Raw genomic sequence first — 17896 nt, forward strand, 5'->3', positions numbered from 1 at the left:
TGGGCCCAAAACATTTAAAAACTCTTGTCCAGTCTTCACCATATTACATCATGAAGCTCGGGGAGCTTGCAGATACAACTGTAAAAGAATGCAAGTCTTGCCAGATGGTGAATGCCCAGCCCAGCAAGCTACCTCATGGCAAACGGCTCCGAGGAGACCGTCCTGGGAGTTACTGGGAAGTGGACTTTACTGAGGTAAAACCAGCCAGGTATGGATACAGATACTTATTAGTATTCATAGATACATTTTCAGGATGGGTTGAAGCCTTTCCTACCAAGAAGGAGACTGCTCAGGTGGTGGCCAAAACAATACTAGAAGACATCTTCCCGAGGTTCAGGGTGCCCAAGGTAATCAGGTCAGACAACGGCCTGCGTTTGTTGCCCAGGTAAGTCAGGGACTGGCCAAAATCCTGGGGCTTAATTGGAAATTACATTGTGCTTATAGGCCCCAAAGCTCAGGTCAGGTAGAAAGAATGAATAGAACTTTAAAAGAGGTCATGACTAAATTATCCTTAGAGACTGGCATAACAGACTGGACAGTCCTCCTTCCCTTTGCTTTGTTTCGGGTGCACAGTACCCCTGGCTCCCTCAAGCTAACTCCTTTTGAAATCCTTTATGGGACTCACCCCCCACTCATTACCATACAACACCTTCCTTCCCCAGAATCTTACCCCTCTCAGTCTCTGTACACCAGATTAAAAGCCCTTGAGACTGTGCAGAGGGAGGTGTGGAATCGGTTGGCGGAGGCCTACAAGCCTGGGGACCTAATAAGTGCTGTACAGGTACTAATGCTCAGGCAACAATACCAGTCCCTCTGCCAAGGAAATAGCTTTGGAGAAGAGTATATAGAGACAGAAGTTCCATGATTAGAACTTACCAAAAAGAAAATGGGGGAATGAAAGAATGAACATTTTTTTAAGCTGTCTGCTTTATCTCAACTCCCTAAGGTCTCCCTCCCAGTGATAGGAACAAAGCCCTTAAAGCTGTTCCAGGATATAAGATTACCAGAAACTGTTGACCAGAATCTACGCCCTGTTGTAAAACATTGTGAAACATGTTGTATGTTATCAGCAAACTCAGACCCCCTTTGGAATTTCCCAGCGGATTTGTTCCCCTTTTCCCCTTCCATGTGTGACCCCTCCTGATGTGTGGTTTCTGCCTTTATAAACTTGTAAGATTTTCTGCTAGGGACTCGACTCCTCGACTCCTGCCTGAGTCACGAGTTGGGTCCCAGCGTGCTGGAATAAAAGCCTCTTGCGGTGTGCATCAAGTGACGCCTCCTGCAGTTGATTGGGGTTACCGTCAATCTGTGGGACAGAGTTAGGGTCTCCTTTTTGGGGGTCTTACAGTACAACATACAACAACATGTAAACTATAAAATTTCATCGAATGCTACTTTGTGACTCTGGAGAAAGGCACTCATTCCCCAAGTCAAATTGAAGCTACATTTTTCAGTAAGTGGAATGTGTTCTGTTTGTTTCTCAGACCTCAGCCCATAGTCTCTCAAAAGTTTTACTTTTCAGGGTATCTTTAAACAGTAAAGAGCACTAAGAAGGACAATAAGAAGGATGGACAACCTGGGATTCCTCCAAGAACCTGGAGTCAGTAAATAAATGTATTTTAGTGTGAAGGACAATTTTGCAAATTTTTTAAGCTGCCCAAGGTTGACAACGCACACAGTTGAATATCAACATGCTATTACATTATGTGCTATAGAATAAAAATGACATCAAATTCTTCCTGGCCTTGAAAATGCATGTCCCACCTGAAATGGCTTCATAAATCTGCCAAGTAGACAAGCAAGCATGCCTCCCCCTCCCTCTGACTCCTCCACATACCACCTGAAAAAGAAGGAGCAGGAAATGTCCTTTTACACTTCTATTTACTGGTTCTGCCAAATGCTTATTTGCCTCTAGGGGGCATTTCTAAAGACAGCAAAGGAAAGTATTTCAACTATTATGGCTGTCAAACCAGATGGCTCAGGCACAGGTATTAGATCTAATGATAAAATGGGGGGGGAAAAAGTCACATTGGTCAAGTCAATTTTTAAAAAATTATTTCCTTAAAACTTTTCATCTACTACATTTTTCTGAAGAGTGTCTGATCTTTGAAACCTAGAATAAATGCCACAAGGGTTAGAGTCACAGGGGTCACATTAATTCGGAAAACAGTAATGGGAAGAGTCCACTTTGATGGAGATAATCACTTCCCACTTTTAAGGCCAGCACCTTAAGGAAAGAAGGTGTTACAACATTCAGAAATTAACTGTTACATATCAAAAGAGAGACTCGTTCGAATGGGCTCTTCAAAACCTAGAATCAATATTATGATTTAGTGTTACCCCAGCTTTATTGTCTTCCAGGTTCTTTCACCTCATCTTTCTAGATCTATTGCACCTTCCTTCATTTTGAATATTTCACTTTGTTCTTCTTTAATATGTTTTATATTTCCATAGTTCCTTTTATCTCCCAGCATTTTGCAAACATCAATTAACTAAGCTACCCAACATCCCTGTGTGGGTAGAAATATGCTATTATCCTAATTTGGAAGTTGAGTAAAGCAGGTTAAGTGAGGTGAGAGGCAGAAAAGGATTTGCAGCTTGTGATGCCTGGTTATCTGCTGTAACTAGCAGGGCACATCAATCCACCTTCTAGTCTCTTCCTGTGCGTTATCTGGATGAGGCCATCAATATTGAGGTCCATTTGAAGAATGAGTCAAAATTTCATAATACTCGTCCACTTGTGCTTTAAAAATTTTTTTTTATTGAAAAATTTCAAGAGCCCATTACAACTCTGTCAATTCATTTTTCAACAAGCAATTTAGCAACTAAGAATGATATTTTTGTTGTTCTGTTTTTTTTTTTTTTCTTATTTTATTTTTTTTATGGTATGGGGCATTGAACCCAGGGGCACTTTGCCATTGAGCTATATCCCAGCCTTTCTCTTTTTTATTTTGAGACTAAATTGCTCAGGTGGGCCTCAAATTTGCAATCTTCCTGTCTCAGCCCCCTGAATCACTGGGATTACAGGTATCCATTACGATGCCCAGTTCAAAAGTGGTTTGATGAGGACAAAGCTGTTATACCCAAACTCACTAAGAGTCAAAAAGAAATTAATTTTTACAAACAAAGACAGATGAAATTGAAATTAACCTTTGTTAGTAATAATAAAATCTACCATTCTTTGAGGTCTTGAGCATATACTGTGAGCTGGTACCTATGTGTTTTTTATTTTGTCACTTAATGCTAACAATTCTTTGGGGAAGTACTCTTCTTGTTCTCACTTGAAGGATGAGAAAATTAAAGCACATAGAAATTCATGGGAATCGTCCATCATCAGACAGCTAATAAGCAAGGAAGTCTAAATTCAAAATTGAATATTCTGTCTCCAGAACCCCTGCTCTCAACTGATTCCTGGTGATTAGCCCATTGTCTAGGTGAGACCTGGCTTTTTCTCCACATTAGAAATTGCATTCTCTCTGACCAATACAGAGAATATCAGTAAGCACAGTCCCAGCCATTGTATATTGCACCAGGGTCTTTAAAGGACAGAGTAAGATGTACTTTTCTCCTCAATGACAACATGCCACCTTTTATTGAGTGTCTATATTGAGTTTGACACTAAGTTTAGTGCTTTACATGCATTATCTCATATACTCTTCCCCAGTCCTATATAGCCTTTACTTTCCTTTAATAGGAAAAACAACTAAGTTAAAGAGGCATGAAACAACTTTCCAAAGATGACTCTGATCGGAATGTTGGTGCAGGTATCTGACCCAGGTAATAAGACTCCAGAGCCCAAAACCACATATTACTGTCTTTCTATCTTTGGATTCCTGGAAAATATCCTACAGATTAAGACATCTATTTTTAAAATATCAGAATAATTAAAGGCATTTTACAAGTTCTAAAGCAAACAGTGAAAAATAGCTTCTGAAAGAGCCCCAGGTTTCCTTTTGCAGCAAAAGGTCATTGGGCTGAGTTGTGTTTGTAGCTATGGAATGAAGCCTGAACAGACATCCCTGTAGTGTCTGGGAAGAAGGGCAGGGGAATTAGGTCACCTTGGCTAGCATCTCAAGAATGATCACAGGCAGGAAAGATCTGGTGTTAATCTGATATAATCTTATATTTTTCAAAATTGATTTCAAACACTTTACAGGTAAAACCCACTCACTAAAAGGCAAGAATCAAAAAGAGGTATGGGGGTCGGGGTGCGGATTCAATTCTGATTTGTAGGTTCAGTGAATTAACCACTAAAAGAGATGGCCTTTAAGGCACCAGGGGAGGTTTGAGCTCAACCTCAGTTATCTTTTCCTCCTGAATAGCAGTATAAACTCCTGGGGAGCAGATGAAAGCTGCCTTGCAAAACAAAGGCCAGCCTTTGCTGCTTTTTCTCTATCAGATGGAAGAAAAGAAACTGTAGAAATCCTTTATAGTTAACAATTAAAATTGGCCATTCCTTTTTGCTTTTTTGTAACTTCTTCTGTAGCTGTCAATCTTTAAGAGCAATCAAGCAATAAAATTGATCCCTAGGTGAGCAGCAAACATGAAGGTGGCCGCTCTGCTAAAACCAGCACCCACAACACAGCTAAAAGGAGAACCAACTGCCACTCATTTGCCAAAAAAAGGTCTCAGTCACCTGGGTATATTTTCAGCTTTGGTGTCAGATCCTAAATAGGATGATTTTTTTTTTCAGGGTCTGTGAAAGAAGGTAGGGAGAAAAGAGAGGTAAAAGATGTCTGAGCTGTTTCATTCCCTATCCCAAGACCCTCTCAACTGCTAGAATCCTGCAGCTCAGGATGGAACTGCCTGAAGTAACAGAAGAGCTCAAAGGAAAAGAGAAGCACACACAGGGGCAGGTAGCTCCAAATGAAAACAGAAATGTCAGAAATGCAGGGAGAGGACTAAAGAGAAAAAAAAAAAAAGGAACACAGAGCTCATTTCAGAATAACAAGAAGAAGGAAACACAGAAAGAAGAGAAAAGAACATAAAAAACCTGGGATAGCAGTTTACTGTGTCAACAGTTTAGCAAGGCAACTGGCTATAAGAGACCATTGTCCAGGAAATATACTGAACACAACAGGGATTCAAAGACAGATGGGACGTATCTCTGGCTCTAAAAAATTCACAATTTAGGTAAGCAGATAAAACATGTAAATAAATAACAGCTAAATGTAGCAACCTTGATCTCAAGAAAAGGCCTTTCTATTTGTTGATCCTTCACCTTGAAATGCTGTCTCTGCTTATCTTTTCATATCTGACTACTTCCTGGTATTCAAGTCTCATCTCCAAACACCTGGTTAAAGCAGCACACCCAGTTCTTCTCTGCACTAACTCGCATCTTCTCCAAAAGTCATTTTGAACATCAGAAGATATCTTAAACTTATTTCTCCAAAGTTTTAAAAAGTCTATCTTCCTTTAGGAGCATGCAAATTCAGTGAGGAAAGGGACTCAGGGAATAGGCATTGGTGACCTTGTAAATATTTATTGATTTTTTTCGATGAACAGAATCACATTAAGTATGCCGTAAAAGAGAAAAACCTGGGATTCAATGGTGCTGCAAGGGAAGATGCAAGCAACTCTATTATGAGAGCATCAAGAAAGTTTTCTCAGAAGAGGTGACTTTGTTGTTGCTGAATAGGGCAAGGGAGCAGAGCATTCCAGGCTAAGAGCACCTGTAATGACAGGGTCATAAAAGAACAGGGTTCCTTCCAGGAATTGCATTTTAGTGTGTCGGAATACTAGAAAAACCCAGAAGCTACAGTGGAGTCCTTGAAAGCATAGATTTTGAAGCTAAAAATTCTGAGAGCAAATCCTGGTTCCTTCACTGGTAATTAGGTGACATGAGGTAAGTTGTCAGTCTTCCCTGTATTCTAGAACCCTCATCCAGCTCATATCATGTCTACCTCATGGGATTCTTGGATCAATTTCATCAGTTATCATATGCAAAACTTTTAAAAGCATGCAAGTGCTCAGAAATATACATATTATTGTTATTGGCAGGTGATGATGCAAAAAAGTAATGACGGTATGTGACAGCCCTGTTTGATTCTAAAGACCATGCAGACTAATTTAATCCATACATGCTTATGAAAAAAAAGTGATATTATTATCACCATCTTACTGATGAGGAAACTGAGAGGTAGAAAGTTTAAGAAATTTACCCAAAGTCACACAGCATTTAATTATAGTACCAAGATCTAAGTCTAGGAAATCAAATGTTTGAATCTTGACTTTCACTATTGCATTAGACCATTTCTTTGAACACCTAATTGACAGGGATCTTCTGAGCAAAAAAACAAATAAAGTCCTTGTCTCACTTGAGGGCCTAGCCTGTATTGAACACTCAATAATGATATGCATTTTTAAAAATACCTACAGGATAATAGAGCTACAATTAAGCTAGGTCAATATTTAGAAAAACAGTGTGTGGGTTTACTAGAAGACGCAACAGAACCTGGAGAAGACAATTAGGGAGCCCATCAGGAATAATTGGCTGGTTGATTTACTGCTGATCCACAGTTGAAAGGTGGAATAGCCATAATCTCTTGCTTGACCTTGATTTCTGATGGGACCTTGATTTGCACCAGGGACCTCCTGCACATCAATCTTTGCCCATCTCTACTTCTCAGCTAATTAATTTTAAAAAGATCTAAGTCAATTAATTATGAAGCAATAGGTTGTTACTTCCAGTTGCCAATATATCTACATTACAAACTGTAGCTAGTTAGTTTATTCTATCTCTTTCTTGGAAACACACTTTTGTATGTTTACCTGCAAATAACAAGCTATTCAATATTCTCTAAAATATTGTGAAACTATTTTTAAGAGGGTTTCTTTTTTTATTATTTATTTCTTTTTTCCACATTGTTTATTGGTGAATTATAGTTGCACATAATGATGGGATTTGTTGTTACATATTCATACATGCACATAATATAACAATGTAATTTGACTGTGGAACTAGATATTTTGGGGACATTTACCTTAAAGACACCAGGTAGAGGAAAACATCTTTAACATGCCTAGTCAGGTTCATAAATAAACAAGCGAACTTGATAAAAATTCCATAATGGAATATGATAAATGCTTTGAAAACACTCTGTAAAGCCAGCCAAAAGCCTGGTTGACCTTGAGGGAGATGGAATCACAGCAGAATTAAAGGAGCAACTCGACTAATTTCATATAAAGGGTTGGGCAGCCTTAACACAAATATGAAGAGAGGTATTTTCTTTTACAAAGAAGCTATTATTTTTCTTTGCCCCATCCTTTTTTTTCTTCCACTTGTCTTAAAAGAAAAGGTATCCCTCTTATCCAAGGCTAAAAACTCCATGGAAGCTCTTAATCTCAGTTCCTCCCACTCCCCTGAGCCCTTGCCACATAAACAACTCCCTGTTTTCTTTTGTATTATCAATTGCTGCCTCTCTTGGCCCTTTCTCAGACTACAGACACTCTGATAGCCTCCTGCTACTGAAAACAGCTTCCCTAAGGCCTGGTACTGTCACCTCCACGATTTAAACCACTTTGCTAGCCTTGCTCCTTTCTTCATGCCAAGGAGGAGGCTCAAGTTTTGTGTCCACTTCTTTATCTATATAAAGCCTCTCTTGAGAGATAAACGTCTATATTCTGCATGGATTGAGTACTTTGTTCACAAAAGGCTCAAGCCCTTTGCACATCAAGTACCCAACAAGTATTAGCTATTACAGTTGTTATTTTTTATTTAGAGCAATGAGATTTTAGAGCACAGGACCCCCAATAAAATACTACAGCTCAAATCCTGGTTCCATCTCCTTCTAACTGTGTGACTTTAGGCATGCTGCCTAATTTCTGAAATGTTGACTACTTGAATATAAACTGTGACCACCTAATAAAGTTGGTGAGAGAAATGAGGTAAAGCATTTAAGTACTTAGTACTATGTTCAAAACATAGTACTCAAATATGCTTTTTAGCTACTCAGTATAACACTGTGGATGGCCAATTTCAGTCCATCCCTCTCTCTTCTAATAAATACAGGGAATTTCCTTCCGGGAATAACTGCCCGTCCAAGAAATTGGACACTACTTCTGACTTCACAGGTAAAACATGAATCAGGTCTAGCCAATCAGATCACTGAATCTGGGCACGTGACCCATGCCTGACCAATCAGAGCATGAGATCCCCTTCTGAGGCCATATGAAGCAGCTTCCATAATCAACATGACACTGCTTTGTCTTCTTGTTCATTTCACAAGAGGAATTTGCCAAGTCATTCCCATAAGAAGGAAATTCAGGATTTTTTCACAAGTTATCCATAAGAGATGTTGTCTCTTTTCTAACCAAGAGGATGTGTTATGGAAAGCTTCTGGAACCATCATGCTATCATGTCTAACTGTCCTTCCCAGTAGGAATTCAACCTACAGAAGGATCATAGCCAATCCAACAGACCTGATATTGAGTCTCTAAATCCAGCCACCACTGAGGCCAGGCCTGCCCATGTACCTTTCACCTATTTGCCAATGAACTTCTATTTATGTTAGTGTGCATTTTCTGTCAATTGCAAGTGAAAATGTTATAAATTCTCATCATGCTTTAGCATACGTAGTTGTTGAAGGTAAGAAACCCTTTTGTTTATTTATTTAGTTATTTTTGTGGGACTGGGAATTTAACACATGGTCTTACACATGCTAAGTATGTGCTCTACCACTGAGCTGCACCACCAATCCAGGACCACTTTGCACATCTTGTTTTGGGGTCACTGCATAGCTCTGTAGGGGCTCTATAAATAGCTGTTGCACGGAGGTGAAAATACTTGGTTTAAAGTGATGAGAGGTACATTTTGTACCCACAACTCATTACCTCACTCACCCTTTGGGCACAGATTGATGCAAATGTCAGAATAAAAGGTGATTGACAGAGCAGGAAGAATATTCCTTACAAGTCCAGAGCTGCCCTTTGGCCAATAAATACTTTTTTCATTTTAAATGTCATCTCTTCCAGCTATTAAGAGAAGGAAACAAATAGCTTATTTAACAAAGCACTTAACTGAAAAGAGTAGATGACTGTGTCAATAATTTTCAAACAGGATAATACACCTTTGGCAATAAAGAATTGCATGCTTCTGATTTTAAATTATTTCCTTTGTACTTTTTAAAATCGTTTTCTGCAAAGGTTATCTTTTCCCAAGTTTATAGTGAAAACTGTAGTGACATGAGAGGAGCAACAATGAAATTCAGTATCAACCAACTTTTCATATATCATAGTTCTTCTGGAAGTTAAGAGATACCTGAACCTGGTTCTATCTAGCTAAACTAAAAATCTGCCTAAAAATAATTGAATAATCCTGCTGTTGAAAAAATTTCTTCCTATTCTTTTGGCTGGGCATAAGAATGAATCAGAAAGGAGGCAGGCACATGAAGAGTGAAAAGAACAAAGGATTCAAAGAAAGTATGTATTTAGGTGGGCAACATGGGGGCAGTTAGGGGAAGTGAAAAATGAAAGATATTAAACAACTGATGTGCATTGGGGAGGACATTCTAACCGAACGTAAAAAATGTTATTTTGATGCAGATGGCAAAAGAAATAAATTCTGGGGGAAAAAAAAAAATCTGTGCTCCATTAAAAGCCCTGCAGGCATATTCCTGATTCTTCTGTTGCTTTGCAGCACAGGAACACAACAAAGAGGAATCAGAGCCAGTTATGAAATCATGGCAACCAGGGTACTGCCATGGAAAGACCTCCTCATGTTTGGCACATATGCCAGGTCTAAGAGGGTTTTCATCAGTGAAAGGGCTGCTGCTGGACAATAAGCCTTCTCTCCTAAGAGTGAGAAAGGTTGTTGCTTCTTCAAATTGGCATCTGCAGCTGCTGGTCCTTGCAGTCTTTGCTAGTCACAGTCCCTCCTCTGTCCTGTGAAAGCTGGCACCATTTTAATTATTTTCGTAAATTTTGCCCTCCATTAGCTCTACCATGCTGAGATATAAAGGGGGAAAAATGCCCTCTAATTTGAGGATTCATTAAGCAGCTGTTAGTTATTTGATGCAGTAGGAGCTGGAAATCTGCTGATTTGCTGAATTGGTGTTAAAAAAAAAAAAAAAAAAAAAAAAAAAAAAAAAAAAAAAAAAAAAAAAACTACAGTATTCTAGCCAGATTGGTTTTTATTTGTTTCACTCTGAGGTCAAGCCACAAGGAAACAGACATTCAGCTAGAAAATAAACTAATATTTTTTTTTCCCCTCTCTTCTTAGAAGGGTGTTTATTCATTCAATAAATATTACTGAGCATCTACTTTATAAGATCTCTTCTAATATTGTGCAGTTACTATTTCATGAAGAAACATTTACTGTAAGAATCTCTGTTTTCTCTGGGATAAGTGAAATAAGCTAGAAGCAAACCCTTCTTAAAATATTGTCTTTGATTTATAATCCATGTACATGCATCCTGTATCTTTATTTCTCAGATTTTAACAAGGACAGAAGGTAGAGTAAATCTTTCTTCCAAATTGTACAGCCACACAATATTATATCTGACCTGTAATCTGAGCAGAAAGTCAACTGTAAAAAAAAAAAAAATGGATGCTGGGAAGTGTGGAATGAGACCACATTCCTTCACTGCTCCTCTATAGTTCTGTGCTGGAGATGAGCACCCATAATTCCATTTCAGGCAACCTCCTTCCAAGCCCTTTGATGGGTAGAATTCTTCAGCTGAAACCTCCATCAAAAAAATCCTTCTGCTCCCATTCATTTTCCCCAAGTCTCTCTAGTAAATTTTAATAGAAAAAATCTAAGATTTTATTTAAAAGAAATAAAGTTTATGATTCTTAAATATATGAAAACGGTAGCCTCATATTGTATCTTGAGGCTAAAAGGCCAATTTTCTCTAAATAAAAGAAATTAGATGCATTTGTGAAACTTCCCAGGAAGTCTGAACACCACCCAGGTCAAAACATTTTCTCCAAATTCCAAATGATCTTCCTCACATAATATGGCGAAATGAAAGTCCAACCAGGGAGCTAGAACTCTGTCCATTGGTGAGAAATTGGCACCAACTACAGGCTGAAAGAGAATTCTTCTACCGGTTCTGTCCCCAAAGGTCATGCTTGGCCATATTTTGTCTCTGAAGACAGAGAACTAAAATGTTATTTGGTCTTGTGAATTACTTTTTTTCTTCCTTTATTGAAATTCAATGGAGTAAAAATAACCCCTGTCCATTATCCGTTGCCTGTGAGCTCTACCTGGGCTGAGATGGTGGGAAAGGACAGGAAGAGCTGTTACAGATGTTTAATAGAAGAAAGCCCATTTTGGAATGTGTTTGCATGACTCATAAAGAACAGTTATTCTTAGCTTTCCCGTCAGAAAAGATAAAGCTCTTTGTCCTATAATACAGGCTTCTACTTAAAAGGAAAACCTAAGGTCCATTCAAAGTTAGAGCCCAATAATAAGCTCTCATTATAGTACCTGCCGAAACCCCTGGAGTTATATTGTATCACTCTTTGCAAGCCCAGAACACAATGCAAAATTTTATTCTGTTTGGCTTTTTGATTTGTCAAGGTTACACCAAGAAAACACAACAGGCACTGCTTAATCCCATAGCAATGAATTTAGTTCAGTATAGAAATTACTCTATTTAGCTGTACAATTTAATGCAACTTAATTTATTACACCATATAGAAAAGTTATCACCTTTTTGGATCACCTCTGTAGAATCAAATCTTACAATCAAATTTCAGTCTAATTTTCATTATTATTATTATTATTTGTACCAGGGATTGAACCCAGGGGTGCTTAACCACTGAGCCACATCCCCAGCCCTTGTTTATTTTCTATTTTGAGAAAGAGTCTGATTAAGTTGCTTGGTGTCTCAATAAATTGCTGAGGCTTTGAACTTGCAATCCTCCTGCCTCAGTCTCCAGAGCCTCTGGGATTACAGGCATGTGACACCACACCCAGCTTTGATTATGCTTTGATAAGCCTGTATTGATTTCTAGAACCAATAAGCCAATAACAAATTGAAGCAACTCACTAAAGGAGAGCTCCACTCTTTGATGGATTAGATAGCATAGTTCAGTGGAGACTAAAAGGACTTTGTCTGAATTAAGATGCATCCTCCCTCCAGTCTGTTTCTAAACTGGTTTCTTGCAAGTTCTGAGATTTTTCTCCTTTTGGATTGTTTTAGCTCATCAATGCACTTTTTCCCTTTCATTATTCTTTCATTGTTTCAAAATTTATTAAAAAAAAAAAATTGGGGGGGGACAATCGTTTTCTTTCTTTTTAAAATTGTTTTTTTATTGTAAACAAATGGGATACATGTTGTTTCTGTTTGTATATGGAGTAACAGCATACTATTTGTGTAATCATACATTTACATAGGGTAATGATGTTTGATTCATTCCGTTATTTTTTCCTTTCCCCCACCCCTCCCACCCCTCTTTTACCTCTATACAGTCCCTCCTTCCTCCATTTTTGACCCCCTCCCACCCCCCATTAAGTGTCATCATCCACTTATCAGTGAGATCATTCGTCTTTTGGATTTTTGAGATTGGCTTATCTCACTTAGCATATTCTCCAATTTCATCCATTTGCCTGCAAATGCCATAATTTTATTATTCTTTATAGCTGAGTAATATTCCATTGTATATATATACCACAGTTTCTTTATCCATTCATCAATTGAAGGACATCTAGTTTGGTTCCACAGTCTGGCTATTGTGAATTGAGCAGCTATGAACATTGATGTGGCTGTATCTCTGTAGTATGCTGATTTTAAGTCCTTTGGGTATAGGCGGAGGAGTGGGATAGCTGGGTCAAATGGTGGGTTCATTCCAAGTTTTCTAAGGAATCTCCACACTGCTTTCCAGAGTGGCTGCACTAATTTGCAGCCCCACCAGCAATGGATGAGTGTACCTTTTTCCCCACATCCTCTCCAACACCTATTGTTGCTTGTATTCTTGATAATTGCCATTCTAATTGGGGTGAGATAGAATCTTAGGGTAGTTTTGATTTGCATTTCTCTTATTACTAAAGATGTTGAACATTTAAAAAAAATTTTTAACACTTTCTTTGAACCCAGGCATCACAGGAAAAGAAATAAAACTTCTTGAAGAGAACAAATGTGCCTTTATAAAGGATTATCACTCTAGCTCATGAAAAAGCAGGGCACCACATATATTCATATATCCCTCTTTCATCTGGTTTTAAACTCCTCTACTGAAATACTTCCTATCTCTTAGGTCCAGGAGGCCTTCTCTACCTACCTATTTCCAATATAATATCCATGCCTGGCAGGGGACGGCTTCCTAATGTGCTTCAGTATCAACCTGAACTCAACCCTATGGGACTTCTCATGCAATTGAAAATATGTACATATTCCCAATGACTTACATGTCTGTATTAGGATTCTCTAGAGAAACAGAACCAACAGTATATATACATATATATATACATACACATATATATGCATATATATACCTATGTACATAATTTACATATATATATGTGTATATATTTTTACATATAAATATATTTATATATGTAACCAACAGTATATATATATTATATATATAGAATAATATATATATATATGATTATAAAAAGAGAATTAAAAATTTTTAAGATTGGCTTATACAACCAGAAGCAGAATAGCCCCACAAAGGCTGGCGCCAGGCTGTAGAGCTGGAGGAACTAGTAGCTGCTCCGTCCAAGAAGCTGAAGCCTCAGAACAAGAGGGATCAATGATGTGACCCAGTTAGGGACTGAAGGAAACTCCCTGGAGACTCCCTGGAGAGTCACTAGGAAGAGTCTGCTTTGGAAAAGTGAAGGAGGTGGATGGAGTCTGATGTCCTCAGGTGATCCAGCAGCAATCAAAAACCTGTTCAAGAAGTATCAAGCCTGATCTGTTGCTGCTTCCTTATTCTTCCAACTTTTTGTTCCATCCAAGTTTCCAACTTACTGAACTGTGTTGCTGACACTCAAGGTGAGTCTCTGATTCAGTTTTCTATCCCATAGGCCAATCTATCGTACAAACACCCTCACTGAGACAACTAGAAGCCTCTTAATCTTTGGTATTTCTTAATCCAATCAAGCTGACCCTTCACATGTCCCAATATATAGTTTTATTTTAGATTGCCTACCTTTGGAGTTCCTGTTCTCATTGATAATGGTGGAAAGGGAGGACACTTGTCAATTACAGATGATTGTGTTTCTTTTATTTACAACATTTTCTCTAGAAAACTCTTCTGTCAATTTTAAAGCTCAAATTCCCGTTTGGGACTGTCTTTACCCTCTCAAAAGGCACTGTTCCAATAGTTCATTTGTCTATTTCTGCACCAGTATAACATCATCTTATTATTTCTAATATGAAAAAGAATGTTCAATCATCACACTGAATTTTCTTTTTCTGAAGAGATTTCTCATTGTTCTTGGGCTTTGTTTTTCAATATGGAAATTGAAATTGTGTAGTTTAGTGGGAAAGCCCTTACCTAGCATGTGCTAATGCCTTCAGTACTGGAAATCTTCAGTGCAGAAGTACAATCTTCAGTACTGGAAAAAATAAATAAATAAAAACTCTAACTTTTACAAAAATACATCTTTGGATTTCAACAATTTTATATTTGTTATTGAGATTTTGAATTCACCACAGTAATATATGTCTCCATTAATGACTCTTAAATGTCTTTCAGTAAAATTGTATTTCTTCTGTTAAGGTCTGAAACATCACATAAATATTTCTAGGAACTTACTGTCTCTTGGGGATAGGCATTATGTTGTCATTATTGTTGTTATCCTGTGTTGGCTATGCTTAAAAGTGATTGATTTTTGTATTTGATATTTTTACCCAGAGATTTTGCTGATATTTATGTTGTGGATAATTTTTTAAGTCCTTTCATCTATCCCCTCTTTTGCTTGGTTTATTGCCTTCGACATAACTGAAAAAATTGAATAGAAGTGATGTTAGAAGACAGCCTATATAGTATATATTATATAATGTTATTGTTATATATAACTTAATGAATATACAATTATATAATAATTACAATATATTAATGTCGATTAATATAATAATATGTATAAACTCTAGATTGCAAATTCTGAATTATTTCACTACAACTATGCCAATTTCATTGAAATATTCACAGAATTAAAAACTTGGGACTTGGTGAGTTAAACAGGATTTTTTATTACCAGCGAAATATTTTCTGAGTATTTTTTCTAGACCCTGTTTATCAGTTAAAGAATGTTAATTTTTTTTATTTTTACAAACTGCATTTTGATTCATTGTACACAAATGGGGTACATCATTTCATTTCTATGGTTGTGCACGATGTAGATTCACACCATTCGTGTAATCATACATGTACATAGAGTAATGATGTCTGTCTCATTCCACCATTTTTCATATCCCCACCCCCTCTTCCCTCTCATTTCCCTCTATGTAATCTAAAGTTTCTCCATTCTTCTCTTACCTCCCATCCCCATTATATGTCATCATCCACTTATTAGGGAAAAACTGGACCTTCAATTTTGGGAGATTGACTTATTTCACTTAGCATAATATTCTCCAGTTCCATCCATTTATCTGCAAATCCCATAATGTTCTTCTTTTTTTTTTTTTTTTGGTGGTGCTGGGGATTGAACCCAGGGCCTTGTGCTTGCAAGGCAAGCACTCTACCAACTGAGCTACATCCCCAGCCCTATGTTACTCTTCTTTATGGCTGAATAATATTTCATTGTATATATACATATATATATACAATGAAATATTATATCTATTATAACTATAAATATATTATAAATATAATATAAATACATTATAAGTATATTATAAATATTACATATATTATGTATATACCACAGTTTCTTTATTCATTCATCTGTTGAAGAGAATCTAGGTTGGTTCCACAATCTACCTATTGTGAATTGAGCTGCTATAAACATTGATGTGGCTGTGTCACTGTAGTGTGTTGATTTTAAGTCCTTTGGGTATAAACCAAGGAATGGGATAGCTGGGTCAAAAGGTGGGTCTATTCCAAGTTTTCTGAGAATTCTCCACACTGCTTTCCAGAGTGACTGCACCCATTTGCAACTCCACCAGCAATGCATGAGTGATAGAGGTTTAATTTCATTTTATGGCATATGGATTTCCAGTTTTCCCAGCACCATTTGTTGAACAGGCTATCTTTTCTCCATTGTATGTTTTGACTCTTTTGTCTAGTATGAGGTAACTGTATTTATGTGAATTTGTGTCTGTGTCTTCTATTCTGTACGGTTAGTCTTTCTGTTTATTTTTGGTACCAATACCATGCAGTTTTTGTTACTATCGCTCTGTAATATACACTAAGAAAGAACTTGAAGAAAACCTTAGAAGATGGAAAGATCTCCCATGTTCTTGGATAGGCAAAATTAATATTGTCAAGATGGGCATTCTAATAAAGGTGCTATACAGATTCAATGTAATTCCAATTAAAATCCCAATGAATTTCCTTACAGAAATACAGAAAGCAATCATGAACTTCATCTGGAAGAATAAGCGATCTTGACTAGCCAAAACAATCCTGAGCAGGAAAAGTGAAGCAGGAGGCATCACAATAACAATGTTAAATTTTATCAAAAGCTTTTTTATATCTTCACTGAGAAAATAATCTACTTCTTCTCATTTAAATGTTTTACATTAAAAACTATTATGAATGGATTCCTTATATTAAACAAGTCTCATATTGTTAAAATAAACCCAAATTGTTTCATATATGTTAATCTTTTAATACATTCCTGGTATTTTGTGCTATTATAATGTATATGATTTTTGCATTTGTGCTTTTGAACAAGATTTTTCTGTAAATTTATCTTCCCATTCTTGTCAGCAAATGCAACCCAAGATTAACCTAGCTTCATTGAATTAATTGGGGGAAGATGCTTTCTTTTCTTTCTTGTATTCTCTGCAATATTTTGTCTAAGATCAAAGCATTCATTCCTTGAGTGTTTAATAAATTTGCCTGTGAGACCATCTGGATCTTCTGTCTTAACTCACTGGATTTAGAATTTTTAATCACTGATTCATTTTCTTTATAGCATCATTCATGTGCTTACATTTTTTGTGAGTAATGATTAGTCACATATTTCTACAGAGTTCTCCATGTTAACTTTTCCAATCTAATTATTCATATGGTTCCATTATTTCTTTGCAATCTCAGCTACATTTCTGGTCATATAGCCTCTCTGTCATTCTTAGCATTTGTTTTACTCTCTTTCATTTGACTTGGCCAACCTTGCCAGAAGTTTCTTATTTCTATTTATTCTTTTTGAAAAGATTTAGTCTAGTAAATAATTTTTGATGTCTTTATTTTCTGTTAAATTTATATCTGATATTTTAAAAAAACATTTATTTCCATTTTTAGATGGTGATTTATTGTGTTGTTCTTTTTCAAATTCTTGAAGATGGGATCACATACCAAGTTTTGTTATTATTTGTAACCGTTCATGTCACCCTTCTTTTAAAAAAATGATTGTACTTCTTTGCCCATTATTTTAGTTTCAACTCTGGAACTTGCTTTGGGTAATGGAATGTGAGTGAAAGGGAAAGGATGCCAGTCCTTTTACTTTCAATTGTGGGCAGAACCTTATAGAGACATTTGAATTTCCTGGCATAGAAGCAGGACTCTCAGGCTGGGTCATAGAATGGAGCAGAGACAACCCAAAAACCTGTAGCAAAACTGTAGCAGAACCAGGATTCTGTGTAATATAAGCAAGAGATTGATTTTTGTTAGCATAATCGCAAAGCTTTTGAACTCATTTGTTACCATAGCAAAATTGACAAAAACAGATATAGCTATCTTGAAATGAAGCACTCCTATAACAAACCATTGGAAATCTGTGTGTTGACTCTGTGGGTAAGAGACTAGTTGCAAACTATTATTGGAGGCTGGGAAGATG

General features: G+C 37.0%; 1 long non-coding RNA gene across 1 annotated transcript in view; it reads right to left on the reverse strand.

Annotated features, from left to right (window-relative positions):
• Nucleotides 1-1353: 1353 nt before the first annotated feature.
• The window catches only part of LOC306660763, a 51795-nt gene continuing 35252 nt past the window's right edge, over nucleotides 1354-17896 (reverse strand). The window contains exons 3-4 of the long non-coding RNA XR_013763737.1: nucleotides 14449-14509; nucleotides 1354-8973 (exon numbers count right to left, since the gene is read on the reverse strand). This is a non-coding gene — a long non-coding RNA (uncharacterized lncRNA). The remainder of the gene's footprint in view (nucleotides 8974-14448; nucleotides 14510-17896) is intronic.

Source organism: Sciurus vulgaris (assembly GCF_902686455.1).
Source record: "Sciurus vulgaris genome assembly, chromosome: 5".
Classification (NCBI taxonomy): domain Eukaryota; kingdom Metazoa; phylum Chordata; class Mammalia; order Rodentia; family Sciuridae; genus Sciurus; species Sciurus vulgaris.